Raw genomic sequence first — 17,126 nt, forward strand, 5'->3', positions numbered from 1 at the left:
TTCCCAGATGTCTCCCACAGCAACGGCCTCCCGGACGCCTGCATTACAGGAGTACGCCACTACTCCCAGCCATACAATTGCATTTGAAAGCAGAATAACATGAGCTACAGAGCAACTCGGATTTTTGTGTCTGACCTACTTCTAATGATACTGTGGTCGGTTTACTTACTACTATCGCTGCTGGACGAAGCAGACCAGTTGAAAGCCACACGGTATTCTTGTAAAGAACAGGTAATGGAAATTTAGGTAAAACTATATCAAAAAAATTTGCGTGGTGGAGCGACACATACAGTTGGCTCTTCGTAGATGATCATTGCTGCACGGAACAATTCTTAAGGCACAGACGCCTTCAGGAGTCGTGTTTGGAAGTTTTGCTTGCAGTATATTCCGCTATCTTTTCGTTATGAGTTGGTGTTTCGGATTCCCGGTGTTCTTTTGTTTAGTGCATTTGCCTTCCCTTGACACTGAGAAACCACATGACGAAAGTGAAACACCACCGTCTGTTCATCTGCAGAGTGCGATGAAATTATTCACTCTACATTCATTGCCTTTAATATTCTTTCCATCAGTGGTGGGCGCTGCCTTCAGAAAGCGCTTTTCTTCCTGATTTACATGAAAGTTTGTGTTCCTCGGAGGTGGACTGCTTGGGATTACCTTCACTGCTAGCAGCAGGTGGCTCGTTGGTCTAGGGGTATGATTCCTGCTTTGGGTGCAGGAGGTCCCGGGTTCAAATCGCGGACGAGGCCTATCGTTTTGACCGTGCTGAAGAGTAGGTGGAGCTCACCCACGTTTGTAGCTCTGCAATGAAGAACAGATGCGTGCCGCAGCACGCTGTGTGTGGCCCTACGGTCATGAGGGGACCGTTTGATATGGCAAGAATCGGATACCAGTAAATTACATAGGTCGATTTCTGTAGAAGAGCCGACAGTAATCTTGCATGCAACGGAAAACAAAGGTTGTCTTTGCAGAACGTGTGCACCGTGATTGGAGACGAAGCTCAATCGTGGAGCAGTCTACCTTCATCTGATTAGCGACAACGTCAACCAAAGCGTGGGATACAAGACTGAGCGTAGTTAAGAGTTTCTCACTATTAGTTACGTTCACGCTTCAAGAGAGTTGTGACAAGGCGAGTGCAAAGAGCTCAGGAAAGCCAGTATGAAGCGAACTTGAAGTAGTCTTGAAGAAATGGATACTAAATTTTGCCGGCCAGAATGGGGCTACGAGCGTTCTGAGTTACTGAATACGGGTGCACTATGGGAGCAAGAGCATTTGACAGTAAAATAACGCGATATCGGTGTAGCACACGACATTTATTATCCCTGCATACGCAGACGTGACGTTATCTCGGAAATGGAATCCGATAACGGGTTTAAAAAAAGTCGTGCTTCCGCCCGGGATCGAACCGGGGACCTTCTGCGTGTAAAGCAGACGTGATAACCGCTACACCACGGAAACGACGGTTTTGCCGTTGTACTACCTGGAAAACCGTAGTTCCAACAGATTTTTCCTGCGTAAGCAAGGGCATCGGCTACGAGCTCCGTCCGATTCTAGAAGTTGCTATAGTAAAAGACAACGATAAAAACAATCAAACCGCAACAGCCAGGGAGAACGCTGGGTGAGCAGTAGCTCTGCACGGTGATACCAAGAACGGAGGCGTTACTCATGTGCATCGAGAAGGCTCGTTGGTCTCGGGGTATGATCCCTGCTTCGGGTGCAGGAGGTCCCGGGTTCAAATCCCGGACGAGCCCTTGCGTTTCGTGCAAACGTGTGGCGACTACTGGCATGCCGGCGGCTGTTCCGCGCATTTCCAGCCCTCCAGGTAAGCACAAAAACCAAGTAGCCGCTTCTGAAAGAGTTTCATGTATCATTTGAGCCATCTGCAGCCTGGTGGTTGGACGTTTGAAATTGATTTAAATGTTCACCGTAGAGATTGTAGCAAGTGTCTTGTTGAGTGCGACGAAAATGTGTTTCCGCCCGGAATCGAACCGGTGACGTTCTGCGTGTTGGCAGACGTGATAACCGCTACACCACGAAACTGCTACGCTGTGAGCTCCACACGTTACACAACTTGAGGACGATCGCAACTTTGGCGTAAAAATCACTTTGCGGAAACGCACAATGCAGGAATTTCGCATTCGTACCTAACAATCGACAGCACCCTTGCCTGTCTGAATGCCACCATGAATAAGAGCCCAAGAAGTCGTCGGCAATGAACGCGGCCGAGTCCTCGGTAGCATCAGCTACTCTTGCTTTCCGTAAGAGCTACCGCCAATTCGCGCAGTCGCTATTGCAAATGATGTCACCAAAAGCAATCACTTCGTTAGCGGCAAGGAGCCCGGGCCCAGCGGTAGCTCTACATGGAGGCACCAGCAGCCCCGACAAGCCGCCGCTGGCGCGCCGGCGCCCGGACCCGCGACCCCTAATGACGTTGCAGTCGATGTATTTCTTAATATCGCTTTTCGAAGAAGCAAGCCAGGTGTAAATCACACAGTATTTTACTGATGATCTGGAAACGCAAATTTAGAACAAGTAGAACATTATATAAAATTTTGTTGTGTGGTCGAGCGGTAACCACCCTTCGCTCTTCCCAGATTATCGTTGCTGCACGGAATGATTGTTAAAGCACCGACGGCTTCAGGGTTCGTCTTCTCCAACGTTTGCTTTTGCAGTACATTCCGCAATCTTTTCGTTATGAGTCGTCTGTTTCGGTTTCCCGATGTAGTTTTGCTCACAGCTCCCGACTTCTCTTAACCCCGAGCCACCACTAGCCGAAAATTCCGCACTGCAGTCTGGTCAATCTGCAGAGCTCGATAAGAGCATCGCGGTCGTTCCTGAGCTAATGACACGGCCGTATCTGTAGTTGTTCCCAGATGTCTCCCACAGCAACGGCCTCCCGGACGCCTGCATTACAGGAGTACGCCACTACTCCCAGCCATACAATTGCATTTGAAAGCAGAATAACATGAGCTACAGAGCAACTCGGATTTTTGTGTCTGACCTACTTCTAATGATACTGTGGTCGGTTTACTTACTACTATCGCTGCTGGACGAAGCAGACCAGTTGAAAGCCACACGGTATTCTTGTAAAGAACAGGTAATGGAAATTTAGGTAAAACTATATCAAAAAAATTTGCGTGGTGGAGCGACACATACAGTTGGCTCTTCGTAGATGATCATTGCTGCACGGAACAATTCTTAAGGCACAGACGCCTTCAGGAGTCGTGTTTGGAAGTTTTGCTTGCAGTATATTCCGCTATCTTTTCGTTATGAGTTGGTGTTTCGGATTCCCGGTGTTCTTTTGTTTAGTGCATTTGCCTTCCCTTGACACTGAGAAACCACATGACGAAAGTGAAACACCACCGTCTGTTCATCTGCAGAGTGCGATGAAATTATTCACTCTACATTCATTGCCTTTAATATTCTTTCCATCAGTGGTGGGCGCTGCCTTCAGAAAGCGCTTTTCTTCCTGATTTACATGAAAGTTTGTGTTCCTCGGAGGTGGACTGCTTGGGATTACCTTCACTGCTAGCAGCAGGTGGCTCGTTGGTCTAGGGGTATGATTCCTGCTTTGGGTGCAGGAGGTCCCGGGTTCAAATCGCGGACGAGGCCTATCGTTTTGACCGTGCTGAAGAGTAGGTGGAGCTCACCCACGTTTGTAGCTCTGCAATGAAGAACAGATGCGTGCCGCAGCACGCTGTGTGTGGCCCTACGGTCATGAGGGGACCGTTTGATATGGCAAGAATCGGATACCAGTAAATTACATAGGTCGATTTCTGTAGAAGAGCCGACAGTAATCTTGCATGCAACGGAAAACAAAGGTTGTCTTTGCAGAACGTGTGCACCGTGATTGGAGACGAAGCTCAATCGTGGAGCAGTCTACCTTCATCTGATTAGCGACAACGTCAACCAAAGCGTGGGATACAAGACTGAGCGTAGTTAAGAGTTTCTCACTATTAGTTACGTTCACGCTTCAAGAGAGTTGTGACAAGGCGAGTGCAAAGAGCTCAGGAAAGCCAGTATGAAGCGAACTTGAAGTAGTCTTGAAGAAATGGATACTAAATTTTGCCGGCCAGAATGGGGCTACGAGCGTTCTGAGTTACTGAATACGGGTGCACTATGGGAGCAAGAGCATTTGACAGTAAAATAACGCGATATCGGTGTAGCACACGACATTTATTATCCCTGCATACGCAGACGTGACGTTATCTCGGAAATGGAATCCGATAACGGGTTTAAAAAAAGTCGTGCTTCCGCCCGGGATCGAACCGGGGACCTTCTGCGTGTAAAGCAGACGTGATAACCGCTACACCACGGAAACGACGGTTTTGCCGTTGTACTACCTGGAAAACCGTAGTTCCAACAGATTTTTCCTGCGTAAGCAAGGGCATCGGCTACGAGCTCCGTCCGATTCTAGAAGTTGCTATAGTAAAAGACAACGATAAAAACAATCAAACCGCAACAGCCAGGGAGAACGCTGGGTGAGCAGTAGCTCTGCACGGTGATACCAAGAACGGAGGCGTTACTCATGTGCATCGAGAAGGCTCGTTGGTCTCGGGGTATGATCCCTGCTTCGGGTGCAGGAGGTCCCGGGTTCAAATCCCGGACGAGCCCTTGCGTTTCGTGCAAACGTGTGGCGACTACTGGCATGCCGGCGGCTGTTCCGCGCATTTCCAGCCCTCCAGGTAAGCACAAAAACCAAGTAGCCGCTTCTGAAAGAGTTTCATGTATCATTTGAGCCATCTGCAGCCTGGTGGTTGGACGTTTGAAATTGATTTAAATGTTCACCGTAGAGATTGTAGCAAGTGTCTTGTTGAGTGCGACGAAAATGTGTTTCCGCCCGGAATCGAACCGGTGACGTTCTGCGTGTTGGCAGACGTGATAACCGCTACACCACGAAACTGCTACGCTGTGAGCTCCACACGTTACACAACTTGAGGACGATCGCAACTTTGGCGTAAAAATCACTTTGCGGAAACGCACAATGCAGGAATTTCGCATTCGTACCTAACAATCGACAGCACCCTTGCCTGTCTGAATGCCACCATGAATAAGAGCCCAAGAAGTCGTCGGCAATGAACGCGGCCGAGTCCTCGGTAGCATCAGCTACTCTTGCTTTCCGTAAGAGCTACCGCCAATTCGCGCAGTCGCTATTGCAAATGATGTCACCAAAAGCAATCACTTCGTTAGCGGCAAGGAGCCCGGGCCCAGCGGTAGCTCTACATGGAGGCACCAGCAGCCCCGACAGGCCGCGGCTGGCGCGCCGGCGCCCGGATCCGCGACCCCTAATGACGTTGCAGTCGATGTATTTCTTAATATCGCTTTTCGAAGAAGCAAGCCAGGTGTAAATCACACAGTATTTTACTGATGATCTGGAAACGCAAATTTAGAACAAGTAGAACATTATATAAAATTTTGTTGTGTGGTCGAGCGGAACCCACCCTTCGCTCTTCCCAGATTATCGTTGCTGCACGGAATGATTGTTAAAGCACCGACGGCTTCAGAGTTCGTCTTCTCCAACGTTTGCTTTTGCAGTACATTCCGCAATCTTTTCGTTATGAGTCGTCTGTTTCGGTTTCCCGATGTAGTTTTGCTCATAGCTCCCGACTTCTCTTAACCCCGAGCCACCACTAGCCGAAAATTCCGCACTGCAGTCTGGTCAATCTGCAGAGCTCGATAAGAGCATCGCGGTCGTTCCTGAGCTAATGACACGGCCGTATCTGTAGTTGTTCCCAGATGTCTCCCACAGCAACGGCCTCCCGGACGCCTGCATTACAGGAGTACGCCACTACTCCCAGCCATACAATTGCATTTGAAAGCAGAATAACATGAGCTACAGAGCAACTCGGATTTTTGTGTCTGACCTACTTCTAATGATACTGTGGTCGGTTTACTTACTACTATCGCTGCTGGACGAAGCAGACCAGTTGAAAGCCACACGGTATTCTTGTAAAGAACAGGTAATGGAAATTTAGGTAAAACTATATCAAAAAAATTTGCGTGGTGGAGCGACACATACAGTTGGCTCTTCGTAGATGATCATTGCTGCACGGAACAATTCTTAAGGCACAGACGCCTTCAGGAGTCGTGTTTGGAAGTTTTGCTTGCAGTATATTCCGCTATCTTTTCGTTATGAGTTGGTGTTTCGGATTCCCGGTGTTCTTTTGTTTAGTGCATTTGCCTTCCCTTGACACTGAGAAACCACATGACGAAAGTGAAACACCACCGTCTGTTCATCTGCAGAGCGCGATGAAATTATTCACTCTACATTCATTGCCTTTAATATTCTTTCCATCAGTGGTGGGCGCTGCCTTCAGAAAGCGCTTTTCTTCCTGATTTACATGAAAGTTTGTGTTCCTCGGAGGTGGACTGCTTGGGATTACCTTCACTGCTAGCAGCAGGTGGCTCGTTGGTCTAGGGGTATGATTCCTGCTTTGGGTGGAGGAGGTCCCGGGTTCAAATCCCGGACGAGCCCTATCGTTTTGACCGTGCTGAAGAGTAGGTGGAGCTCACCCACGTTTGTAGCTCTGCAATGAAGAACAGATGCGTGCCGCAGCACGCTGTGTGTGGCCCTACGGTCATGAGGGGACCGTTTGATATGGCAAGAATCGGATACCAGTAAATTACATAGGTCGATTTCTGTAGAAGAGCCGACAGTAATCTTGCATGCAACGGAAAACAAAGGTTGTCTTTGCAGAACGTGTGCACCGTGATTGGAGACGAAGCTCAATCGTGGAGCAGTCTACCTTCATCTGATTAGCGACAACGTCAACCAAAGCGTGGGATACAAGACTGAGCGTAGTTAAGAGTTTCTCACTATTAGTTACGTTCACGCTTCAAGAGAGTTGTGACAAGGCGAGTGCAAAGAGCTCAGGAAAGCCAGTATGAAGCGAACTTGAAGTAGTCTTGAAGAAATGGATACTAAATTTTGCCGGCCAGAATGGGGCTACGAGCGTTCTGAGTTACTGAATACCGGTGCACTATGGGAGCAAGAGCATTTGACAGTAAAATAACGCGATATCGGTGTAGCACACGACATTTATTATCCCTGCATACGCAGACGTGACGTTATCTCGGAAATGGAATCCGATAACGGGTTTAAAAAAAGTCGTGCTTCCGCCCGGGATCGAACCGGGGACCTTCTGCGTGTAAAGCAGACGTGATAACCGCTACACCACGGAAACGACGGTTTTGCCGTTGTACTACCTGGAAAACCGTAGTTCCAACAGATTTTTCCTGCGTAAGCAAGGGCATCGGCTACGAGCTCCGTCCGATTCTAGAAGTTGCTATAGTAAAAGACAACGATAAAAACAATCAAACCGCAACAGCCAGGGAGAACGCTGGGTGAGCAGTAGCTCTGCACGGTGATACCAAGAACGGAGGCGTTACTCATGTGCATCGAGAAGGCTCGTTGGTCTCGGGGTATGATCCCTGCTTCGGGTGCAGGAGGTCCCGGGTTCAAATCCCGGACGAGCCCTTGCGTTTCGTGCAAACGTGTGGCGACTACTGGCATGCCGGCGGCTGTTCCGCGCATTTCCAGCCCTCCAGGTAAGCACAAAAACCAAGTAGCCGCTTCTGAAAGAGTTTCATGTATCATTTGAGCCATCTGCAGCCTGGTGGTTGGACGTTTGAAATTGATTTAAATGTTCACCGTAGAGATTGTAGCAAGTGTCTTGTTGAGTGCGACGAAAATGTGTTTCCGCCCGGAATCGAACCGGTGACGTTCTGCGTGTTGGCAGACGTGATAACCGCTACACCACGAAACTGCTACGCTGTGAGCTCCACACGTTACACAACTTGAGGACGATCGCAACTTTGGCGTAAAAATCACTTTGCGGAAACGCACAATGCAGGAATTTCGCATTCGTACCTAACAATCGACAGCACCCTTGCCTGTCTGAATGCCACCATGAATAAGAGCCCAAGAAGTCGTCGGCAATGAACGCGGCCGAGTCCTCGGTAGCATCAGCTACTCTTGCTTTCCGTAAGAGCTACCGCCAATTCGCGCAGTCGCTATTGCAAATGATGTCACCAAAAGCAATCACTTCGTTAGCGGCAAGGAGCCCGGGCCCAGCGGTAGCTCTACATGGAGGCACCAGCAGCCCCGACAGGCCGCGGCTGGCGCGCCGGCGCCCGGATCCGCGACCCCTAATGACGTTGCAGTCGATGTATTTCTTAATATCGCTTTTCGAAGAAGCAAGCCAGGTGTAAATCACACAGTATTTTACTGATGATCTGGAAACGCAAATTTAGAACAAGTAGAACATTATATAAAATTTTGTTGTGTGGTCGAGCGGTACCCACCCTTCGCTCTTCCCAGATTATCGTTGCTGCACGGAATGATTGTTAAAGCACCGACGGCTTCAGAGTTCGTCTTCTCCAACGTTTGCTTTTGCAGTACATTCCGCAATCTTTTCGTTATGAGTCGTCTGTTTCGGTTTCCCGATGTAGTTTTGCTCATAGCTCCCGACTTCTCTTAACCCCGAGCCACCACTAGCCGAAAATTCCGCACTGCAGTCTGGTCAATCTGCAGAGCTCGATAAGAGCATCGCGGTCGTTCCTGAGCTAATGACACGGCCGTATCTGTAGTTGTTCCCAGATGTCTCCCACAGCAACGGCCTGCCGACGCCTGCATTACAGGAGTACGCCACTACTCCCAGCCATACAATTGCATTTGAAAGCAGAATCACATGAGCTACAGAGCAACTCCGATTTTTGTGTCTGACCTACTTTTAATGATACTGTGGTCGGTTTAGTTACTACTATCGCTGCTGGACGAAGCAGACCAGTTGAAAGCCACACGGTATTCTTGTAAAGAACAGGTAATGGAAATTTAGGTAAAACTATATCAAAAAAATTTGCGTGGTGGAGCGACACATACAGTTGGCTCTTCGTAGATGATCATTGCTGCACGGAATAATTCTTAAGGCACAGACGCCTTCAGGAGTCGTGTTTGGAAGTTTTGCTTGCAGTATATTCCGCTATCTTTTCGTTATGAGTTGGTGTTTCGGATTCCCGGTGTTCTTTTGTTTAGTGCATTTGCCTTCCCTTGACACTGAGAAACCACATGACGAAAGTGAAACACCACCGTCTGTTCATCTGCAGAGCGCGATGAAATTATTCACTCTACATTCATTGCCTTTAATATTCTTTCCATCAGTGGTGGGCGCTGCCTTCAGAAAGCGCTTTTCTTCCTGATTTACATGAAAGTTTGTGTTCCTCGGAGGTGGACTGCTTGGGATTACCTTCACTGCTAGCAGCAGGTGGCTCGTTGGTATAGGGGTATGATTCCTGCTTTGGGTGGAGGAGGTCCCGGGTTCAAATCCCGGACGAGCCCTATCGTTTTGACCGTGCTGAAGAGTAGGTGGAGCTCACCCACGTTTGTAGCTCTGCAATGAAGAACAGATGCGTGCCGCAGCACGCTGTGTGTGGCCCTACGGTCATGAGGGGACCGTTTGATATGGCAAGAATCGGATACCTGTAAATTACATAGGTCGATTTCTGTAGAAGAGCCGACAGTAATCTTGCATGCAACGGAAAACAAAGGTTGTCTTTGCAGAACGTGTGCACCGTGATTGGAGACGAAGCTCAATCGTGGAGCAGTCTACCTTCATCTGATTAGCGACAACGTCAACCAAAGCGTGGGATACAAGACTGAGCGTAGTTAAGAGTTTCTCACTATTAGTTACGTTCACGCTTCAAGAGAGTTGTGACAAGGCGAGTGCAAAGAGCTCAGGAAAGCCAGTATGAAGCGAACTTGAAGTAGTCTTGAAGAAATGGATACTAAATTTTGCCGGCCAGAATGGGGCTACGAGCGTTCTGAGTTACTGAATACGGGTGCACTATGGGAGCAAGAGCATTTGACAGTAAAATAACGCGATATCGGTGTAGCACACGACATTTATTATCCCTGCATACGCAGACGTGACGTTATCTCGGAAATGGAATCCGATAACGGGTTTAAAAAAAGTCGTGCTTCCGCCCGGGATCGAACCGGGGACCTTCTGCGTGTAAAGCAGACGTGATAACCGCTACACCACGGAAACGACGGTTTTGCCGTTGTACTACCTGGAAAACCGTAGTTCCAACAGATTTTTCCTGCGTAAGCAAGGGCATCGGCTACGAGCTCCGTCCGATTCTAGAAGTTGCTATAGTAAAAGACAACGATAAAAACAATCAAACCGCAACAGCCAGGGAGAACGCTGGGTGAGCAGTAGCTCTGCACGGTGATACCAAGAACGGAGGCGTTACTCATGTGCATCGAGAAGGCTCGTTGGTCTCGGGGTATGATCCCTGCTTCGGGTGCAGGAGGTCCCGGGTTCAAATCCCGGACGAGCCCTTGCGTTTCGTGCAAACGTGTGGCGACTACTGGCATGCCGGCGGCTGTTCCGCGCATTTCCAGCCCTCCAGGTAAGCACAAAAACCAAGTAGCCGCTTCTGAAAGAGTTTCATGTATCATTTGAGCCATCTGCAGCCTGGTGGTTGGACGTTTGAAATTGATTTAAATGTTCACCGTAGAGATTGTAGCAAGTGTCTTGTTGAGTGCGACGAAAATGTGTTTCCGCCCGGAATCGAACCGGTGACGTTCTGCGTGTTGGCAGACGTGATAACCGCTGCACCACGGATACTGCTACGCTGTGAGCTCCACATGTGACGATCGCAACTTTGGCGTAAAAATCACTTTGCGGAAACGCACAATGCAGGAATTTCGCATTCGTACCTAACAATCGACAGAACCCTTGCCTGTCTGAATGCCACCATGAATAAGAGCCCAATAAGTCGTCGGCAATGAACGCGGCCGAGTCCTCGGTAGCATCAGCTACTCTTGCTTTCCGTAAGAGCTACCGCCAATTCGCGCAGTCGCTATTGCAAATGATGTCACCAAAAGCAATCACTTCGTTAGCGGCAAGGAGCCCGGGCCCAGCGGTAGCTCTACATGGAGGCACCAGCAGCCCCGACAGGCCGCCGCTGGCGCGCCAGCGCCCGGACCCGCGACCCCTAATGACGTTGCAGTCGATGTATTTCTTAATATCGCTTTTCGAAGAAGCAAGCCAGGTGTAAATCACACAGTATTTTACTGATGATCTGGAAACGCAAATTTAGAACAAGTAGAACATTATATAAAATTTTGTTGTGTGGTCGAGCGGTAACCACCCTTCGCTCTTCCCAGATTATCGTTGCTGCACGGAATGATTGTTAAAGCACCGACGGCTTCAGGGTTCGTCTTCTCCAACGTTTGCTTTTGCAGTACATTCCGCAATCTTTTCGTTATGAGTCGTCTGTTTCGGTTTCCCGATGTAGTTTTGCTCACAGCTCCCGACTTCTCTTAACCCCGAGCCACCACTAGCCGAAAATTCCGCACTGCAGTCTGGTCAATCTGCAGAGCTCGATAAGAGCATCGCGGTCGTTCCTGAGCTAATGACACGGCCGTATCTGTAGTTGTTCCCAGATGTCTCCCACAGCAACGGCCTCCCGGACGCCTGCATTACAGGAGTACGCCACTACTCCCAGCCATACAATTGCATTTGAAAGCAGAATAACATGAGCTACAGAGCAACTCGGATTTTTGTGTCTGACCTACTTCTAATGATACTGTGGTCGGTTTACTTACTACTATCGCTGCTGGACGAAGCAGACCAGTTGAAAGCCACACGGTATTCTTGTAAAGAACAGGTAATGGAAATTTAGGTAAAACTATATCAAAAAAATTTGCGTGGTGGAGCGACACATACAGTTGGCTCTTCGTAGATGATCATTGCTGCACGGAACAATTCTTAAGGCACAGACGCCTTCAGGAGTCGTGTTTGGAAGTTTTGCTTGCAGTATATTCCGCTATCTTTTCGTTATGAGTTGGTGTTTCGGATTCCCGGTGTTCTTTTGTTTAGTGCATTTGCCTTCCCTTGACACTGAGAAACCACATGACGAAAGTGAAACACCACCGTCTGTTCATCTGCAGAGTGCGATGAAATTATTCACTCTACATTCATTGCCTTTAATATTCTTTCCATCAGTGGTGGGCGCTGCCTTCAGAAAGCGCTTTTCTTCCTGATTTACATGAAAGTTTGTGTTCCTCGGAGGTGGACTGCTTGGGATTACCTTCACTGCTAGCAGCAGGTGGCTCGTTGGTCTAGGGGTATGATTCCTGCTTTGGGTGCAGGAGGTCCCGGGTTCAAATCGCGGACGAGGCCTATCGTTTTGACCGTGCTGAAGAGTAGGTGGAGCTCACCCACGTTTGTAGCTCTGCAATGAAGAACAGATGCGTGCCGCAGCACGCTGATTGTGGCCCTACGGTCATGAGGGGACCGTTTGATATGGCAAGAATCTGATACCAGTAAATTACATAGGTCGATTTCTGTAGAAGAGCCGACAGTAATCTTGCATGCTACGGAAAACAAAGGTTGTCTTTGCAGAACGTGTGCACCGTGATTGGAGACGAAGCTCAATCGTGGAGCAGTCTACCTTCATCTGATTAGCGACAACGTCAACCAAAGCGTGGGATACAAGACTGAGCGTAGTTAAGAGTTTCTCACTATTAGTTACGTTCACGCTTCAAGAGAGTTGTGACAAGGCGAGTGCAAAGAGCTCAGGAAAGCCAGTATGAAGCGAACTTGAAGTAGTCTTGAAGAAATGGATACTAAATTTTGCCGGCCAGAATGGGGCTACGAGCGTTCTGAGTTACTGAATACCGGTGCACTATGGGAGCAAGAGCATTTGACAGTAAAATAACGCGATATCGGTGTAGCACACGACATTTATTATCCCTGCATACGCAGACGTGACGTTATCTCGGAAATGGAATCCGATAACGGGTTTAAAAAAAGTCGTGCTTCCGCCCGCGATCGAACCAGGGACCTTCTGCGTGTAAAGCAGACGTGATAACCGCTACACCACGGAAACGACGGTTTTGCCGTTGTACTACCTGGAAAACCGTAGTTCCAACAGATTTTTCCTGCGTAAGCAAGGGCATCGGCTACGAGCTCCGTCCGATTCTAGAAGTTGCTATAGTAAAAGACAACGATAAAAACAATCAAACCGCAACAGCCAGGGAGAACGCTGGGTGAGCAGTAGCTCTGCACGGTGATACCAAGAACGGAGGCGTTACTCATGTGCATCGAGAAGGCTCGTTGGTCTCGGGGTATGATCCCTGCTTCGGGTGCAGGAGGTCCCGGGTTCAAATCCCGGACGAGCCCTTGCGTTTCGTGCAAACGTGTGGCGACTACTGGCATGCCGGCGGCTGTTCCGCGCATTTCCAGCCCTCCAGGTAAGCACAAAAACCAAGTAGCCGCTTCTGAAAGAGTTTCATGTATCATTTGAGCCATCTGCAGCCTGGTGGTTGGACGTTTGAAATTGATTTAAATGTTCACCGTAGAGATTGTAGCAAGTGTCTTGTTGAGTGAGACGAAAATGTGTTTCCTCCCGGAATCGAACCGGTGACGTTCTGCGTGTTGGCAGACGTGATAACCGCTACACCACGGAAACTGCTACGCTGTGAGCTCCACATGTGACACAACTTGAGGACGATCGCAACTTTGGCGTAAAAATCACTTTGCGGAAACGCACAATGCAGGAATTTCGCATTCGTACCTAACAATCGACAGCACCCTTGCCTGTCTGAATGCCACCATGAATAAGAGCCCAAGAAGTCGTCGGCAATGAACGCGGCCGAGTCCTCGGTAGCATCAGCTACTCTTGCTTTCCGTAAGAGCTACCGCCAATTCGCGCAGTCGCTATTGCAAATGATGTCACCAAAAGCAATCACTTCGTTAGCGGCTAGGATCCCGGGCCCAGCGGTAGCTCTACATGGAGGCACCAGCAGCCCCGACAGGCCGCCGCTGGCGCGCCGGCGCCCGGACCCGCGACCCCTAATGACGTTGCAGTCGATGTATTTCTTAATATCGCTTTTCGAAGAAGCAAGCCAGGTGTAAATCACACAGTATTTTACTGATGATCTGGAAACGCAAATTTAGAACAAGTAGAACATTATATAAAATTTTGTTGTGTGGTCGAGCGGTACCCACCCTTCGCTCTTCCCAGATTATCGTTGCTGCACGGAATGATTGTTAAAGCACCGACGGCTTCAGAGTTCGTCTTCTCCAACGTTTGATTTTGCAGTACATTCCGCAATCTTTTCGTTATGAATCGTCTGTTTCGGCTTCCCGATGTAGTTTTGCTCACACCTCCCGACTTCTCTTAACCCCGAGCCACCACTAGCCGAAAATTCCGCACTGCAGTCCGGTCAATCTGCAGAGCTCGATAAGAGCATCGCGGTCGTTCCTGAGCTAATGAAACGGCCGTGTCTGTAGTTGTTCCCAGATGTCTCCCACAGCAACGGCCTCCCGGACGCCTGCATTACAGGAGTACGCCCCTACTCCCAGCCATTCAATTGCATTTGAAAGCAGAATAACATGAGCTACAGAGCAACTCCGACTTTTGTGTCTGACCTACTTTTAATGATACTGTGGTCGGTTTACTTACTACTATCGCTGCTGGACGAAGCAGACCAGTTGAAAGCCACACGGTATTCTTGTAACGAACAGGTAATGGAAATTTAGGTAAAACGATATCGAAAAAAGTTGCGCGGTGGAGCGACACATACAGTTGGCTCTTCGTAGATGATCATTGCTGCACGGAATAATTCTTAAGGCACCGACGCCTTCAGGAGTCGTGTTTGGAAGTTTTGCTTGCAGTATATTCGGCTATCTTTTCGTTATGAGTTGGTGTTTCGGATTCCCGGTGTTCTTTTGTTTAGTGCATTTGCCTTCCCTTGACGCTAAGAAACCACATGACGAAAGTGAAACACCACCGTCTGTTCATCTGCAGAGCGCGATGAAATTATTCACTCTACATTCATTGCCTTTAATATTCTTTCCATCAGTGGTGGGCGCTGCCTTCAGAAAGCGCTTTTCTTTCTGATTTACATGAAAGTTTGTGTTCCTCGGAGCTGGACTGCTTGGGATTACCTTCACTGCCACCGGCAGGTGGCTCGTTGGTCTAGGGGTATGATTCCTGCTTTGGGTGCAGGAGGTCCCGGGTTCAAATCCCGGACGAGCCCTAGCGTTTTGACCGTGCTGAAGAGTAGGTGGAGCTCACCCACGTTTGTAGCTCTGCAATGAAGAACAGATGCGTGCCGCAGCACGCTGTGTGTGGCCCTACGGTCATGAAGGGACCGTTTGATATGGCAAGAATCTGATACCAGTAAATTACATAGGTCGATTTCTGTAGAAGAGCCGACAGTAATCTTGCATGCAACGGAAAACAAAGGTTGTCTTTGCAGAACGTGTGCACCGTGAGTGGAGACGAAGCTCAATCGTGGAGCAGTCTACCTTCATCTGATTAGCGACAACGTCAACCAAAGAGTGGGATACAAGACTGATCGTCGTTAGGAGTTTCTCACTATTAGTGACGTTCACACTTCAACAGAGTTGTGACAAGGCGAGTGCAAAGAGCTCAGGAAAGCCAGTATGAAGCGAACTTGAAGTAGTCTTGAAGAAATGGATACTAAATTTTGCCGGCCAGAATGGAGCTACGGGCGTTCTGAGTTACTGAATACCGGTGCACTAAGGGAGCAAGAGCATTTGACAGTAAAATGAGGCGATATCGGTGTAGCACACGACATTTATTATCCCACACACGCAGACGTGACGTTATCTCGGAAATGGAATCCGAAAACGGGTTTAAAAAAAAGTCGTGCTTCCGCCCGGGATCGAACCGGGGACCTTCTGCGGGTAAAGCAGACGTGATAACCGCTACACCACGGAAACGACGGTTTTGCCGTTGTACTACCTGGAAAACCGTAGCTCCAACAGATTTTTCCTGCGTAAGCAAGGGCATCGGCTACGAGCTCCGTCCGATTCTAGAAGTTGCTATAGTATAAGACAACGATAAAAACAATCAAACCGCAACAGCCAGGGAGAACGCTGGGTGAGCAGCAGCTCTGCACGGTGACACCAAGAACGGAGGCGTTAGTCATGTGCATCGAGAAGGCGCGTTGGTCTATGGGGATGTAGCAGTTTCCGTGGTGTAGCGGTTATCACGTCTGCCAACACGCAGAAGGTCCCCGGTTCGATTCCGGGCGGAAACACATTTTGGGACGCGGATTGTTTTCGCTCTCGCCTGTGGCGGTCGCATGCTGTTTGGTGGGCGTGCGCATTGCTACGTTGTTTTATTGTGGCGTGATGAAGTGCATTCGACTATAATGGATCAACTTATTCGGAAAGACACGTTGAAATTGAGTTTTGACCCTCATTATGCACGACCCAAATCCTTAGAGGTTGAGTTATTTATTAGAGACGTCATGAAAATAACTATTGATGATATGATTGGCATTCACCTATCTATCGTCAGCAGTACGGTGTACCTCAAATTGTTGAATCCCGAGAAATGCGAGCAGGTCGTTCAATCTTGTGGAGGAGTGTTGAAGTTCAACCATTCTGACAGCAATGTTGGTGATGTCAGAATTTCGCTTGCTGGTCTCGGAGTGAGAACTGTTCGCATATTTGAATTACCCTTTGAAATTTCCGCTGACCAGATTAATGCCAAATTGAGGGAATATGGAACAGTCATCAGCAATACGGCAGAAAAGTGGTCGACTATGCATATTTTCCCGGTGCTAAACGGTGTCCGTCAGGTGAAGATAGATATGTTAAAGCACATTCCGTCCTACATCACTGTGTGTGGCTACAGGGCCATAGTGATTTATGACGGGCAGCCTAGAACTTGTGCGGGATTTGGGTCCACAGAACATATCCGTGCTCAGTGTGTCCAACGACGCGTGGCGCAAATACCGGCCGGTGAGCGTGAGTTGCGCGGCGCGACGTCTACGTTGCCATTATCATACGTCGCCGCCGCTCGGGCTAATGTCACCTCGGAACCTAGTTTAGATGTTTCGCTAGAGGGTTTGCGCGCAGTGCACGAAGGCGGTACACCGATGGAAGCGAACGTTGTACCGAATGTTCCTTCTTCACACACCCAGAAGGAGGGCAATACTCACTCGCAGATGGGGCACCCACCGTACACCGAAAGTATTCCGGCGGGCGTACCGGTTCGAGACGACAAGTCCGACGTAGACCGGATGGAGTCGAACGAGATGGCTGGCCACCAGCCCCCGCGGTCTCCCAAATCTCAGAAGA

General features: G+C 49.0%; 13 non-coding genes across 13 annotated transcripts; 7 read left to right on the forward strand and 6 right to left on the reverse strand.

The window, feature by feature from the left end:
- Positions 1–1,382: 1,382 nt before the first annotated feature.
- On the reverse strand, positions 1,383–1,455 carry Trnav-uac (transfer RNA valine (anticodon UAC)). Its single transcript has one exon. It is a non-coding gene; the product is annotated as a tRNA-Val (tRNA).
- A 221-nt stretch (positions 1,456–1,676) lies between these two features.
- On the forward strand, positions 1,677–1,748 carry Trnap-cgg (transfer RNA proline (anticodon CGG)). The gene has a single exon. It is a non-coding gene; the product is annotated as a tRNA-Pro (tRNA).
- A 2,497-nt stretch (positions 1,749–4,245) lies between these two features.
- Trnav-uac (transfer RNA valine (anticodon UAC)) lies at positions 4,246–4,318 on the reverse strand. Its single transcript has one exon. It is a non-coding gene; the product is annotated as a tRNA-Val (tRNA).
- A 221-nt stretch (positions 4,319–4,539) lies between these two features.
- Positions 4,540–4,611, forward strand: Trnap-cgg (transfer RNA proline (anticodon CGG)). The gene has a single exon. It is a non-coding gene; the product is annotated as a tRNA-Pro (tRNA).
- A 1,789-nt stretch (positions 4,612–6,400) lies between these two features.
- On the forward strand, positions 6,401–6,472 carry Trnap-ugg (transfer RNA proline (anticodon UGG)). The gene has a single exon. It is a non-coding gene; the product is annotated as a tRNA-Pro (tRNA).
- A 636-nt stretch (positions 6,473–7,108) lies between these two features.
- Positions 7,109–7,181, reverse strand: Trnav-uac (transfer RNA valine (anticodon UAC)). The gene has a single exon. It is a non-coding gene; the product is annotated as a tRNA-Val (tRNA).
- Positions 7,182–7,402: 221 nt separating this feature from the next.
- Positions 7,403–7,474, forward strand: Trnap-cgg (transfer RNA proline (anticodon CGG)). Its single transcript has one exon. It is a non-coding gene; the product is annotated as a tRNA-Pro (tRNA).
- Positions 7,475–9,970: 2,496 nt separating this feature from the next.
- Trnav-uac (transfer RNA valine (anticodon UAC)) lies at positions 9,971–10,043 on the reverse strand. The gene has a single exon. It is a non-coding gene; the product is annotated as a tRNA-Val (tRNA).
- A 221-nt stretch (positions 10,044–10,264) lies between these two features.
- Positions 10,265–10,336, forward strand: Trnap-cgg (transfer RNA proline (anticodon CGG)). The gene has a single exon. It is a non-coding gene; the product is annotated as a tRNA-Pro (tRNA).
- Positions 10,337–12,821: 2,485 nt separating this feature from the next.
- On the reverse strand, positions 12,822–12,894 carry Trnav-uac (transfer RNA valine (anticodon UAC)). The gene has a single exon. It is a non-coding gene; the product is annotated as a tRNA-Val (tRNA).
- A 221-nt stretch (positions 12,895–13,115) lies between these two features.
- Trnap-cgg (transfer RNA proline (anticodon CGG)) lies at positions 13,116–13,187 on the forward strand. The gene has a single exon. It is a non-coding gene; the product is annotated as a tRNA-Pro (tRNA).
- Positions 13,188–14,977: 1,790 nt separating this feature from the next.
- Positions 14,978–15,049, forward strand: Trnap-ugg (transfer RNA proline (anticodon UGG)). Its single transcript has one exon. It is a non-coding gene; the product is annotated as a tRNA-Pro (tRNA).
- A 636-nt stretch (positions 15,050–15,685) lies between these two features.
- On the reverse strand, positions 15,686–15,758 carry Trnav-uac (transfer RNA valine (anticodon UAC)). The gene has a single exon. It is a non-coding gene; the product is annotated as a tRNA-Val (tRNA).
- Positions 15,759–17,126: the final 1,368 nt, after the last annotated feature.

This window comes from Schistocerca gregaria, chromosome 2 (assembly GCF_023897955.1).
Source record: "Schistocerca gregaria isolate iqSchGreg1 chromosome 2, iqSchGreg1.2, whole genome shotgun sequence".
Taxonomy (NCBI): Eukaryota; Metazoa; Arthropoda; class Insecta; order Orthoptera; family Acrididae; genus Schistocerca; species Schistocerca gregaria.